The sequence below is a fragment of the Girardinichthys multiradiatus genome, chromosome 22 (genome assembly GCF_021462225.1).
Source record: "Girardinichthys multiradiatus isolate DD_20200921_A chromosome 22, DD_fGirMul_XY1, whole genome shotgun sequence".
NCBI classification, from domain to species: domain Eukaryota; kingdom Metazoa; phylum Chordata; class Actinopteri; order Cyprinodontiformes; family Goodeidae; genus Girardinichthys; species Girardinichthys multiradiatus.
In genome coordinates, this window is record NC_061814.1 from 33,412,309 (window position 1) to 33,427,160 (window position 14,852).

Consider the following 14,852-nt stretch of genomic DNA (forward strand, 5'->3'; position numbering starts at 1 on the left):
ACTCATATTGGAGTTGCAAGGAAGCATTGTTCAAGTGATAACACTGCAAACAACTCAGCGTGGATGGTTAGGTCAGTGACTCATAACCTAAACTGCTCTGGTAGTGCAATTATTCTAACAACGACTTATCAAACTGGAACCCCCAAACCAAGATCCTAACTGAAGATAAACCTCATCATTTCCAGCTAGAAAAGGAGGATTAGGTGCACTGCACTTAAACATCATCTGTCTTGTTCATCAAATAACATTTTCTCAATTCATTTATGACAGTGTTCTTTATCTGTGTTCCGTCATAGCTGTTGAGTACCTTAGGGCTCTATTTTAGGCCCGATCCTGTTTTTATTGTATTTTCTATCCCTGCAATCAAGTATCAGAAAATACAATATCTGATTTCATTGCTGTTGATGATTTGTGAATCTCTGTGCTCACTCAGACTTATAGTTCTTTATTTTTTCAGCCTCTACAGAGCTGTCTACGTTCATGATACTAGGCAGTTTAATATGTTCCCAGAACAAGGCCTAAAATCAAAGGGGACAGGGTCTTCTGCCCAGCACTATGAACTTAACCTAAAACATATCTTTTTAAACTGGGTTTTTTTATCTGATTGAGTATTACTCGCTGCATTGTATTTCATTTAATTTCTTAAAATATTGTTTTAAATTTATGTATTGGTTTTGTATTTGTGTTGTTCTTTTGGTGAGGTTTCTCAAGTCTGAAAAGTCAGCTATTGGATTTCAGTATTTTGTATGCCTGGATAAGCATGGGAAATATTTATATCCATAGATTGTCTTCCCTATTGCATGTCTAAATGTTCTGTCCTTCCATCTGGCATTCCTTCCTTCCTTATTTTCCTTCTTTTGTTTCTTGTGTCTCTTCTTGTTTCCTTCAATGTGTCTTTCCCTTTCTGTGTTCTTCTTTCTCTTCATTCTTCCCTTAGTCCTTCCTTTCTCCCTCAGTCTTTTTGTCCTTTGTTCTTTGTTTCTTGTGTTTCTCTGTCCTTTCTTTGTTCCTTTCCTCTCTCTGTCTTGTCTATCCGTATTTTACTATGCATTTCTACCCTTTCTTCTGTAATTCCTTTCATTCCTTTTATCCTTAATTTCATCTTTCTGTGTCTTTACTTCCTTATATCTTACCTTTCTTCATTCCTTGTCACTTACCTTGCAAATTTTCCATCTTTCCTTCTGTCCTTCCTTATGCCCTTCCTTTGTATTTCCCTTATGACCTTCTTCCTTCCCTTCTTTTTGTCCTTCCTTCCCTCATTCCTCCCTCAAATCATTCAACTTTCTCTTCTGTTTGTTGTTTCTTTCTGCTTCCCATCTTTTTTGTATCATATATTTTAAGATGGATGAGCATAAAGGACTGAACTCTGGAAATTAGATTTTGTCAGGATCTGTGCCATGTCTGTTTGTTTGGTGCTGTTTACTGTGCTTGGCCTCTAAATGGCGTGGATCCTGGAGGAGAGGTGACAGGTGTTCTCTATCCCCCTGATTACCTGCTGAGGAGTATTTAAGGAGGAGGCTGCCAGCAACTCACTGCCAGAGTGTTGCCCTTAGTGGTACAGCTCAAGCCACATTACCTTTGTCTTGACCTTGCATTGTACTTTTGTATTTGTTACCTTGCAGGTTTACCTGAACCTGACTTTGCCTTCTGCATTGAACCCTACCTGGATTACCATCTTCTGGAAAGAAGCTATCCAGCTCCATGAACAAAGACTCAAGCCTCTTATTACTTCGTTGGATCACACCGGCTGGCAGCCTCCTGATTCCTTCGTTCCTTGGATCTCCTTCTACGAACCCTGTCCACCGTCCTCCATCCACTGCACCAACTTCAGAAACATCCTGGCACACCAATATTCACCATCTCTTGTCTCACGGGTAAACAACCCCTTGGTCTCCCCACCCCATTCTGGCGGATCTCTCCATCAATCCAGTAAGGCAGAATTATTATTTAAGAATTTTGATCTGGAGTTATCCCTTGCTTACCGTTCTGTTTATTTTACTGTTGGTATCCCGCTTCCAGTTCCCTGCACATTTCATTACATTGTAAATAAACTAATTACCGTTAAACTCAGTCTCCTGAATTGCTTTCTGCATGTGGTTCGAAACAATATGACAGATTTTCTTTTTAAAGTTTGAAACCCTAAATGTTAGGGGTTTTTTTTTTTTGCTCATACACTTTAGTGCAACTTCAACTCAGTTTGTTTTTAAATGTGCTTAATGAATGAATAATTCAATTAATTTAGGATTGTCATGTCCTGGGTAACAGAGAATCTACACCAACATATATTCGACCACTGACTCTGTTATATGCTCAAAGTTCATTTTGACGCCATCCTTTTCCAATGTTTTACTTCTACACAAATAGACATTTACAAGCTTCTTTAATGAATCTAATAGCTATCGCCTAATTGGAAAGCTAATTGCTCCAGAGTTTAACCATTAAGTGAAAAATTATAGACTCACATTTCTTTCGGATCTCGGGCAGAAGAGCCACCTTAAAGGCACTTAACAGGAGTTTGGCTCCTGATATCTCCTTGTCCAGCTTTTTATAATGAACAGACTCTCCTTGGTCTCCAAACTCATCACTTAGGCCACTACCACTGTTGGGTTTGCTTTCAGCATTTTCAATACTTCCTTCATCCAGTGTAAATCCTTTTTTTGATTCCTCCGTTTCCACACAACAGTTCTTATCCTGGTCAGTAGCAGCGGATCTTCCATTACTGGCAGATGAATGAGCCACACATTCATCCAAATTAATGTCAAAGAACAGACCATCAAGAATATTAGAGGGAGTTGGTGGGATCAGATTGATTATGGGTGCTGTTAGGAGGCCTCCAGAACCAGATGTGCCATCAGCACCATTTTCAGACACAAACTGAAATTCCCCCTCGGCTTCATCGCCCTGCTTGTTGCTTATGGCGGCTATAGGTTGAACCTGGGGCTGTATAACAAGTGAAGACAAAGCATCAAGTCCTTTTTTTTTCAGAGCCCTTGAGCAGGCTGACGCAGATGTGAATGAGCGGATCGTGCTGTTCCTCAGGGTCAGGAGGTCCTCATCCCCCAGGCTGAAGCCAGTGTTATCAATCCCCAGATCCTCCACTGTAATATGGACCACATTCTTCTCACCTGATGCCCATTTATCCAGGTGTGAATGCAAACGACCCTCATTAATCTTCATTTTCTTTTCCTTCTCACCACACAGACACGAGCAGAATAACAGTCTGAATGAAAAATTGCCACTTTTTCTCCAGGTTTTCCTATGTGCCCATTGTTTCTCAGCTATTCCACTCGCCATTGAGCTAGCTGTCCTGGTATTTTTCAAAATACACTTATTTTCAGCAAAATTAAACAAATTTCTCCTTATAGAAAGGATGAAACCTCCGTTCACTCCTCTGTGAAATTGAACCTGCACACAACAGACGGTCAGCTGCATCATGTGTTGCATAGGAAAACCAGAGAGGGAAAAAAAGCTCCAATTCATGCTCTTGAGGTCAGGTGAACACTTGAAATTAATGCTAGCCTCATTAGGTATCCTTTGATATGATAAACAGCATCATTGCAGACACTCTTGTTTAAAACGCCTGATAAGGCAGCTGTACCATGATAAACATAAGATTCATTGGCAAGTATCTTACAAATATCTTAAATTAAAAGCCGTTATGCATGTGTTTACACTGGTGCGTTTGTGTGTTTATATTAATTTGAGAAATTCATGTTTAATTTTTGTGAGGGTGGTTTGCAGGGGGCCTTGTGAGAATAGGGGCAGTGGATGTGTGGCTCACACAACCCGTATGGCATCGGATGACATTTCCCTCATTCCAGAGGAGCCATCCGGTTCTCTGATACTTGATGAATCATCCAGCTTCAGACTTAGACTGTCTTACTGCACCACCCACACCAAAGGCTGTTATGAAAAGATAATATCCATGCTTTTTTTTGTTTCTCACGCCCATAACGTGACAGCAGAGTGATAGGATTAAATACTTCTTTAAAGGTATGCATGTCTTCCCTTGGAGTCTTTCTTTGGAATGAAAGGAAGCTGTTTGACTCGTCAGGTTTGGTATTTCTTGCCTCAGTTTTTTAATTTCCACACAAGTAATGAAGAAATGTTTATGCCAAACACCATGTCAAAAGCAAAGATGTTTATCTGCCTACTGTATTGGTTAAAAATAATTTACAACAAATTCAGCCTGCCGCAAATGAAACCATAGTTATAGTACAGTTAGTACTGCTCCAGCACTGCTCCAGAACTGATTGCATTACCTCTTTTTCATCCAAAAAAGGGCTGGAGAAGCCTGCTAATCATCCATTTATTTAGGACAGGTGTGCAGCAGCAGGAAAACACCTAAAACTTGTAGCACAGTGAGCCCTCAGGGACCACTGAAGTTCTGGCTGTATGTTTTGATTGTTTTGCTGGAATATGAACCTTTACCCCAGTCTCAAGTCTTTTCAATCTCTAACAGGTTTTCTTCCAGGACTTCCCTGTATTTAGCTGCATCCATCTTCTCATCACTACTGACCATCTTTCCCGTTCCTGCTGAAAAGCAAAACCCCAGCATGATGCTGCCACCACCATATCCCATTATTAAGATGGTGTGTTTAACAGCATGTGTAGTGGCAACACAGCATTTTGCATGCAAACAAAAACATGTGTTCTCATCTAACCAGAGCACCTTCTACCACGTGTTTGCTGTGTCCCACATGGCCCGTAACTTTCTTTCAACAATGGTTGTCGTCTTTTCATTCTTCCGTAAAGACCAGATTTGGGGGTGACTAAAAGGCATCCTGCCAACAGATTCTCACTCCTGAATTCTGGATCTCTGCAGCTGATTCTCTGATTAATGTTGTCGTTACCTGCCCTGTCAGTTTAGGTTGAAGGGCATGTCTTGGTAGTCTGCATTTCTGCCATTAAATTGCTCATAGTTGGACTTTATTTGCTATAAGAGTAAAGGGGCCGGGACACAAAAGCAACCAGTTAAAAAAAGAATAAAAAACATATATATTTTTCCCACTTCAAAATCATGCAATACTTTGTGTTGGTTTTTCACTTCAAGCCAAACAAAATATGATGACATTTGTGGTCATACCATGGCAAAATGTAGATAAGTTCTAGGGGGGTGAGAATTATTTTGTATTCCTAACTAATAGATTAAAAGTGTGCTTTAGTATGTTTTGGCTGCAGATTTAGGGAAAAGATCATCCTTCTAACACACAAATCACAAGTCTTTGTTGCTAGGCATAAGTTACAGCACCTTGTGGTGATTTCAGCTGGCAGCCAGCCGACTGTTGACAGACTGTGTGAAAGACTAGAAAGTCAGGTGAAAAGAGCTTTATACCCGTGTCATGCAGAGACCCACATGGTGGTATCCACTTCTGCAGCTAATCTCAAGAGAACATCCTGACCGCAGGTTTAATGAGAGAGCTTAAAGTTATGTGCGTTTAGGGTATCTCAGATTTTAGCAAGACAACAATGTTAGAAGGCATCCAGGCTCAGATATAGATTGCATGAAGAAAGGCAGATAAAACCACTTTCACATAAAATGTCTGGTTCTCTATGTAATAAATATGCACAATGGGGGTCTATGACTTGATCCAAATCAATGCTGCCAGGCCAACAAAGGGAGGCAGCAGAGAGCAGATACTCCAAACTGTCAGGACATTAAACAGACCTCACCACTTCTTAGAGGGACCTCCACTGGTATTTGCACGTCTGGATAAAGTTAAACCACACAAAAGCTTTTTATTTGTAGCCTGCGGTAACCGGACTTTCATGATATCTTGATCTGGTGTTTGCAAGCATATCAAGTTTTGTCATAATCTTCTGTGCACGTTGTTTGGATATACTTAAGCAGTAGGGGAATGAAAACACATATGCAGGATTAATGTTCCATCTTCTTTATTGTTGAGGTTGTGTTTAAAATGAGAGGAAAACCTGCAACCTTCTATGCAGATATGTGAAAAATAAGTTCCTTATGATGCATGTTCCGATACACTGAAAGTGACAAAATAGGCAAAGATGAATGATTCACAGCTGCTCTAGCCTGAGGCAGAATAAGGCTGAGGCCTGCATGGAAAGCTAACCATTCTTCACTTCAACAGTCCTTCTTCTCATAATGTAAATTTGACACTATTCTTGTTATTTCTCTTTAATTTACAGTGCCTTGCAAAAGTATTCAAACTCCTGTACTGATATTACAATTACAAACTTCAATTTATTTTAAAATAACAAATATTTGTGAAGTGGAAAAAGTGATTCATGATTTTCTAAAGTATTTACAGAGACAAATCTGAAAATGTGGCATTTGTGTCCAGCCCCTTTTAATTTGATACCCCTAAATAAAATCCAGTGGAACCAACTACTTTTACAATTCACCCAAATAGTAAATAGTGTCTGAGGTTTGTTAGAGAACAATATTGAACAAAGCACATCATGAAGACCAAGGAACACAGCAGACAGGTTGTGGTGAAAGCTAAGTTATTTAACCATTACAGTTTGAACATCTCACAGAATAGCGGTCAATCTATCTTCTGAAAGTGTATGGCACAACTGCAAACCTGAAAAGACTGGTCTATGTACCCAAATGAGAACAGCAGAGGAGCTCCTGGTAACTCTGGAGGAGCTGCAGAGATCCACAGGCCAGGTGGGACAATCTGTTGACACAACAAAGACGACAGTGACTCAGGTGTTAACGGTTTGTCTTGTAACTGGTTCTAACCCTCAGGTCTGTCTCAGTTGTGTCCTTGGACAAGACATTTCACCCGCCTTGCCTGCTGATGGTGGTCAGAAGGCCTGATGGCGCCAATTGTATGGCAGCCCTACTTCTGTCGGTCTGTCAGAAGACCAATGTTGAAAGTTTAATCTGCTGTTTAACACAAGCCATGTAGGGCACACAGGAAAGATCTAATTAGATAAGGTGAAATTATATGACAGAAGATTAACACTGCACATAACCGTCCATACACCATCTCCACTGTGACACGTGGTGGCAGTATCAATCTGTGGGGGTGGTTTACTTAAGCAGACACAGGTAATCTAATCAAAGCTGATATGAAGATGGATCAAGCAAAACACACACTTTTTCCTGTGGGAAAACCTTGTGGTATACAGCTAAGGCTACACCAACACTGAGAGCGTTCAGATCAAAGCATAATTATACGTTACAATGAACCAGTCAAAGTCTACCCAACTCCAATTAAGAATCTGTGGCTTTAAAAAATTATTATAGTCTCTAGATATGCAAAGCTGGTTTATACATACCCCAAAAGACCTGCAGATCTAATTGTATAACAAGGTGGTTCTTCAAAGTGTTTACTCAGTGGGGGGTAAATAAAAACACTAAATGCAATTTTTTAAATTTTTATAAATTTGAAAATTTTTAAATCATGTTTCATTTTCTGCCATGTTTGCACTAATTTGTATTCATCTATGACATAAAATATCAAGAAAATACTTTTTTATGGGTGCAAGTTTGGGAAGGATTTGTATTGTATCATGGTCCTTTGTTGTTTTGTTTTTGTCATCTTCTTCAGTTGCATTCAAGATGTTACATCACCAGGCCTCACTGCACTCTGTGAGTTAGTCTACATGTCCAGACATAGGTCTGTGAGTAGCTGATCATGCTCCAGTTGTGTTTGTAATGGTCTCACAAGCAGAGAGCAGTAAACTCTGGACAGCCCAGAGACGGTGGTGCAGCCAACATCAACAATAAGCCCCTCTGCTTTGGGAGGGCTGCCATTTCTGCAACACCCTCACCTCCTTCTCTCTTTCTCTCTCTCTCTCTCTCTCTCTCTGTCTCTCAGCAGCAGCATGGCGAAGCATGTTGAACATTTCCTGTGACAGTCATGTTTCCACAGGCATCAAGACTCTGCGTCCGTACTCAGCAGCAGCAGGTTCTGTGGTGAACATGACCCTGTTTGGTCATACAGAGAACTCACACAGGCAAACACACACCCCGTCAGACTGAAAAAGAGTTTTTTTCCCCCTGATTTTACAAAGAAGGAGAATGTTTTAACCAGCCCATAATTGCATTTACTAAACAAGACAGCAGCATGAGTCACTTTCCAGGGGAAAGGAATGTCACCTCTTCCTGTGAAATTAGAGGGAGGGGGTTGGAGGGAGTAACATCTTTAGGAAAACATTTGCTGAACGCTTTATATTGTCAAGGATGTGGAGCACTCTCTAAGGATCAAACAACTTGATGGCACTCAACCAGTGAGGTTGGGATGGGGAGGGCAACAAAAATAAGCATCTTTTACCAATGCTGTTGATTTCTTAAATCAACACATCATGAATCAAACCTCTTTGCCAGCCTTTCCATCATTTCCCTCAAGCAGATGCATAAATGTTTTGCTTACACGAACCTTCCTGCTTGTGTTTGCCCCCCGCCAAAACTCTTAGAAAGTGTGCCAAATACTTGGCTGATACCTAATAGCCTGAGAAAAGGAGTTCAGAGGGGAGAAGAAAAGGCCAGTGACCTCCAGAACTTTTGGGCTGAACTTTCCCCTCCATACTCCCCGCTCCACCCCCTCAACAGCTAGTCCAACTCTCCTCCCTTCCCCCTTCTCTCTAATCAATTACTGTTGGCAGTCAGGAGACCACCAATGATTAGTAGCAGCAAGGCAAACGTGGTTGGGGGGAATAAAGGAGGCTGGGAGGATGCCATGTTCAGGGAGGGATAAAGGAAAGGAAATAGGCTTTGATCAAAATGCTGCCTCAAAAAAAGCGTAATGCATACCCCCCCTGGTTTAAATGACCCTTGAAGAGGTTTATTTATCTGTGAGAATGAAAGATGGCATCCTTTTGTGTTCTTCCTCTTTGGCCAGACAGCACTTTCTGCTAAATATTGTTTACACATACACAAGCTCAGTAGAAACCATTTGAGACCGAGAGAGCTCAAAGACAATAACAAACATAAACACAAACTTTTTTTCTTCTTCTTGTTCAAGTCTTTGAAGCAGGAGGGAAATAATTTACTGGCTCTCAGTTTTTTTTTATGTGAATCTCTGCTGTTCCCACGCCCAGTGTGGCAGGAAAGCTCAACAAAATCATTTGTCTTAGATTGGCTGATTGGGTTGCTGGAATCTGAGTGTGTCTCTGATAGAGAAAGAAGTTTAATTTGATGGAAGGACATTTCCCTTTATGCCCACCAGCATCTGCCCCGCTCACACTTTTACTTTTTTGCTCTCACTTTATAGCTTTGATATATAGCAACACATTTCTCCCCTAAGTTTCAAGGTTATCTTTTGATGCAGAATAACGATAATGAGCATTTATGCTGGTAAATCATTTCTCTTTCATCTCTTTTGGGGAAATTATTTGGTGAAATAAATGTTACATGCATTGCCCTGCAAAGGTATTCATACTCCTTCAATATTGTTATGTGCTCTGGTCAGATGAGACCACAATGAATTTTTTGACCTAAATGCAAAATGCTACATGTGGCTAAAAACTGACACTCCACATACAAGATGCGTGGTAAAACATGCTGTGGGCAGCATCATGCTATTGGGATTCTTTCCTTCAGCAGAGACAGGGTAGCAGGCCATAGTTGAAGGGAAGAAGCAAAACCTGAGATGTTGTAAAAGACTTGAGACTTGGACAAAGTTACACCTTCCAGCAGGGCAACGACCCTAAACAAACAGCCAGAGCTAAAGTAGTGGTTTTGATTAAAGCATAGTCATCTGTTTGAGCTGGCTAATCAAAGTCCAGACCTAATCCAAGTTGAGAATCTGTGGCAAGACTTAAAAATTGAAGTGTACAGATAATCTCCATCCCATCTGAGCTTGAGCCATTTTGCAAACGAGAATGGTGAATAATTTCAGTTTCTAGATGCAAAAAGCTGGTAGACATCCCTCCTGAAGACTTGCTGTATTTGCAGCAAAAGGTAGTTTTTACAAATTAATGATTTGGAGAGGGGCAATACAAATGCACACCTCACCTTTCAGATTTTTATTTGTAAAACAAAATTAACACATGCATTTTACTTTAGGGATATGCACTATTTTTGTGGGCATGTCACATAAAATCTCTAAATGGTATGAACACTTTTGCAAGAAATGTGAAAGCATGCAGTTTTAGACACATCAGCCCAGACTTGAGACTAAAGCAAGCTTCTACAAGCCTTCCTTACCAACTGTGGTTTCCTTCAGAGCATTCTATGGCTAACTCTTTCTGCACACAATTAATGGTATTATGATCACCACTGGAGAGTTCAACAAAAACTGTTGTGTCTGTAATTTTCCCATGGGAACACCATGTTGTGTTGATGCCAGACTCTCTGAAGTGATACAGTTATCTCTTCTCACTCATGTCCTCCTTGGAATTGTAGTGTTGAGACAGCTAAGCTAAATCAAATTACAATTTATCTGTAATTTTAGAGCTCTCAAGGATAACCACGATGTATCACTGAAGAAAACGAGCTGCCCTCTATAAAACTGTTTGGGAATCTAATCTGTAGTATTGTTTAATGTGCTGATTTTGTCCTGATGATTAGATGTTTTTCACATTCTCAGGCCTAAAAGTATAGTCACTGTGACATGTAAAGCCAGAGCATCTGAGCCTCATCAGATGGGCATTTCAAATCTGCTGTCATGGTTGTTTAAAAAGAGGCAGACGGAGGACAAAAGCAACTTGTCCAGTTGTAGCCCCTTTGAGTTTCCCTAACGATGCCTGGTCCCTCCTCGACATCACTGCAAATTAAAGTTAACACTCAGTGAAAGGACAGATTAGTGCTGAGAGGATGGCACAAAGGGTGTTAAATATGGCGAGAAGCATGCTGGACCACAGGCCAGGCCTGGGACACAATACCTACAGCTGTCCACACTGACCTATTTCCACTAAACTAACTTAAAGATTTTTAGCATCCTCTATTGTGCAAAGACCTTTTGAAGGGGCACTGCTGAAGTCTGATCTACATGGCCCACTTTGGGCATGCTGTCCTTTGATGCCTCTGATAAAAGCAATGATGAGGTGTTTAATTAAGTGTGGCAGCTGATTATATGGCCTATATTTATCTGAAAGGTTGGGGCAGATGTGGCAAGCTATAATCACAGGGTTTGTAAAGAATACAAAAAGCATTATATTTGTGGTACATACAAGAAAAGGCAAACTGGAGGCCTTAGTGACAGATATAATTCTTACTCTTTAACAAAGAAATAAAGGGATTCATTCAATTAGTTTCTTTAAAAAAGAAGATATTGAGCAGATGTGAAAAGGCTTATCAGCAATGCCAAACAAACATCTTTTCTTTGGGAATAATTTAATCTGGACTCATGAGGTTTGTTTTGTATTTTACCGGATGTTAAACTTGTATAGAGGGTCAAAAGGGCCACAGTTCAATCACCGGATCAATCCATTTGTCATTGATTAAATTTGTCAATAATGAATTAAAATGCACTTAATAAGCATACATAATTTAAAGAATGTATAATTAATGAATGACGTTAAAATATTTACACTATGTACAAAATGCACACATTAACATTTTAGTTAATTTTAACTTCTAAAAGCTAAAATTAAGATACTGAATGGAGTGAAGTAATGCTAGCCAACATGCTACTGTTAGCATTTTAGCTAACATTATCATTTAGCTTCTTGAAGCTTACAGAGTGTAGTATTTATCTAAGGATTCAATTATATCCTCAATTCTTGTGTTTCTTGTGTTTCTTCATAAAATATTAGCTGTCTGCTTGAATTTTGCCAAGTGAATCTTTGGTTGACTAAGTGTAGGAAATGTAGTTAACGTACTTTAGGTCTCTGTATTGCGTAATTTAAAATAAGTCAGCATGTAAATAAGGAAAATACTTTGTCACTACAGACAATGTATCTTTGTTTTTCCGAGAAGTGTGCTTTTCTGGAAAGAGGTTTTGATGTTTCTTATTTGCAGAAACATCACTCATAGGTTGTTGTTCTTCTATGACCACTGGCACTTCTGGCAAAAAATGCTAATGAACGAAAACACATTGCGATCAGATGCGTTTGATTCTTGGCTTTAAACTTTTTAAATACATGGACTGATTTGGCTAGAAGAAGCTGAACCTTTTTATGAGTTAAATGAGAATAAGACACCACAATAGATGCTCGTTTTCTGCTTTTAACAACCTATTTTATAAGATCCCAAGCTGGTGTATCCAACTGCCGTGATCTAAATTTACATCACACAACATGCTGTTCCTGTTTGGAATTTGTGATGTCCTATTTGTAGAAATGGCATTGTGTCATGTTCCTGTGGAAATTACATACTTGGAGAGATTTCATGAGATGGTTGATTCAATCAGAAAAAATCTCAGCACATCCAGGTCCCTCTTGTCATTCAGAAGCCCTGTTTGTTATTTATTGTTCAGAGAATCTGTTAAAGAGCCAGCAATACACTTTGTGTGTTAAGATGTGAACAATGAATTGACTGTGAACCTAAAATCTTGGTGTAATCCTTAAAGCACATGCTTGTGTTTTGCTTCAACTAATCCCTCCTTCATGCCGCTAGAGTTTTAGAGGTTGAGTATTTGTATTTTTTTTTCCTCCTGTGCTGATGATCCTTTCAGGAGCCCATTAATGCAGAATGTCTAGTCACACTAGACGGCAGCAGGCTGCTTTAAGACTCTAGTTGCTCAGGGTCGCTTTCTAACTTTGACCTCAATGAAACAGGAGAACTTATGGTCCTCCCCCACTTCTTCAGATAGCACCATCAGTGTTTACAGCAGAAAAATCAATGCTAATCTTCTCTTTTAAAATTTTCTGTCTGTGTTTTTCTTTTGTTGTCTAATGTTGTCCAAAGGGATAGGCTGTATATAATGAACAGGAAAACAACCAGTGGCAGTATTTTATGTAGGCAATGTGGCTTGCTACCCAGGTGGGGCAGCAGAAACACTCAAAATAATATTAATTTTGTATGGTAGTATGTTAAAATTTATATAATATACAACAGTGCTAATGTGCACAACACAGCATAAGCACTGTATACGTACTCTGATATACATCATCATTTTTAATATTTTCCTTTTCATTGTTGCTAATAAAATGGTTGTTTTCATTTCCAAAAAATATCTTCAAAAAGTACATAAAAAAAGCACAATGTTATGTTTGGATCATCGTATTGAGCATCAGTGCATGACAAAGGTCCACCCAAAACAAAACTAGTAATACCAAAGCCAACACTCAAATTTAAGTTCATAAAATGAAGAAGTACATAATGATTTATCCAGTGAGGTGCAGGATGTCAGGAGAACTGCCTAACAGCAGTAACTTTCAGACCTGACAAGCCAATACAGGAGGGATTTGAAAGTTCACTATTGGGAGCCCATTCTGTCTTCTACCACTTGTGGTCATGTGTCACTAAAATGTTCATATTAAGGCTGCATTCAGTTTAGACATTATAATGTCTGTTCTGGTTCTGACCAGCATCGTCACTCTAATCTTTACAGGAATTAGTCAGTAGATTCTTTTGAACCGTGTCACCAGAAAAGCCTACTTTATATTAGCAAGCAATCCAGTGCCTATGCAAGTCTAACTTTTTTCCATATATCTCTGTCTGTATTTTATTCGCGAGGATTTAGCTACATGTCCATCTGTCGTCAGTTTTCCCTGAGCAACATGTAGTTAAGCTCTAAAAAGTCATTCATTCTAGTGCTCCACATGGAATTGAAAGGGTAGTTAAAATAGTGATACAGAATCAGATTGTGTGCAGTCAAACTCTCTCACATTCATTTGGCTCAGACATTCGGAAACAAATGTTGCATCCAAAGCTAATTATTGTGGCTAAACATGCAGGAGAATAATTTCCATGGAGTGGTTATGGATTTAACATGATCTGCAGAAACTGTATTGACAGATGAGGACATATACAAAGTAAGAACATTTTCCTAACTGATCAACATTATGCTCAACAACTTTGGTCACCTTACTGCTCTGTTTACTATTGCATAGGCTATCAGTCTTACCTATGGCATGAACTGAATTGTGTCATCTTTTGTCAACTTTGGGTAGTTCCTTTTCTTAAATTCAAGATTTCAAGTGTTTTATAATCCTGGGACAAAACGTTTTACAGAGAAACCTTTTTGGGTGGGTGCAGGGAAGTTCATCCTCTTCACCTGTTTACTTTAAAGGAACACACCCACATTTCGAGCATTGATTATCTTTGGGGCAAAAGTGTTTACCCAGTACTTTTTCTGTACTTTTAAAGGGTTTTCTGTTTCCTGAGTACAAAAAGTTTTTATCAGACACTACAAATCCAAATCATACATTATCATTGATATATGGTTCGCATGTCCTCTTTAAGAGCAGTGTGACTACAAAAGTGTTTTTGTTGTCAAAATTTACTTTTAAAATTACTTGCCTGATTTGAAAAACAATGGAAAGGCAGATTATTATTATACTTTCTAGATTTCTAGATTATATATACATAATATATATAATAGTGCCCAGCTCTCCATTTATGCACGAGCTGCCTCTTAGGACAATTTTATTTACTGAAAAGCTGCTTTGCTTTAAAAAAAGAAGTGCAGAAAACTAGGGTTTACAGAAATGCTACATCAGCATCTTCACAGTTAGGCTCATTAAACCTGTGGAAGGGACAGGAAAGCAGCCTCTACAGAAAATTAGTCTAAGCTTGAGCTTGGAGGTTGAAGGAAAGGGAATAGGTCCATGTTATCAGTCCGTTTAGGACTCACAGTCTCTCAATAAACTATGTCCCCACCAGCCCTCTCGCCTTATCCGAGGCCTGGGTGGGGAGCTGCAAATTCTGACAGCAGACAGGAAGCCCTTATTGTACCGGGGCAGAGATCCCAGAGCCAGACAGCATACAGGAGCGATGTCATCCCTGGCAGGGCCATGCATATCTTTGTGCTTGCTCACCATGT

General features: G+C 39.5%; 1 protein-coding gene and 1 long non-coding RNA gene across 8 annotated transcripts in view; one reads left to right on the top strand and one right to left on the bottom strand.

The window, feature by feature from the left end:
* Window positions 1–14,852, bottom strand: part of LOC124858793 — a 45,021-nt gene that overhangs the window by 23,261 nt on the left and 6,908 nt on the right. For 2 of the 6 annotated variants that reach the window (XM_047351010.1, XM_047351009.1), the window contains exon 2: window positions 6,577–6,650. The exons of 2 other annotated variants lie outside the window; for them this stretch is intronic. The gene's annotated coding sequence lies outside the window, so the exon portion shown is untranslated. Of the gene's footprint in view, window positions 1–6,554; window positions 6,651–14,852 lie in introns of all 6 variants that reach the window. 2 more of the 6 variants (XM_047351007.1, XM_047351008.1) reach the window with 1 other exon arrangement.
* LOC124858795 overlaps window positions 1–14,852 on the top strand; it is a 63,256-nt gene that overhangs the window by 18,554 nt on the left and 29,850 nt on the right. The window contains exon 2 of one of the 2 annotated variants that reach the window (XR_007035934.1): window positions 1,623–1,929. This is a non-coding gene — a long non-coding RNA (uncharacterized LOC124858795). Of the gene's footprint in view, window positions 1–517; window positions 1,930–14,852 lie in introns of those variants that run through there. The other variant, XR_007035933.1, reaches the window with a different exon arrangement.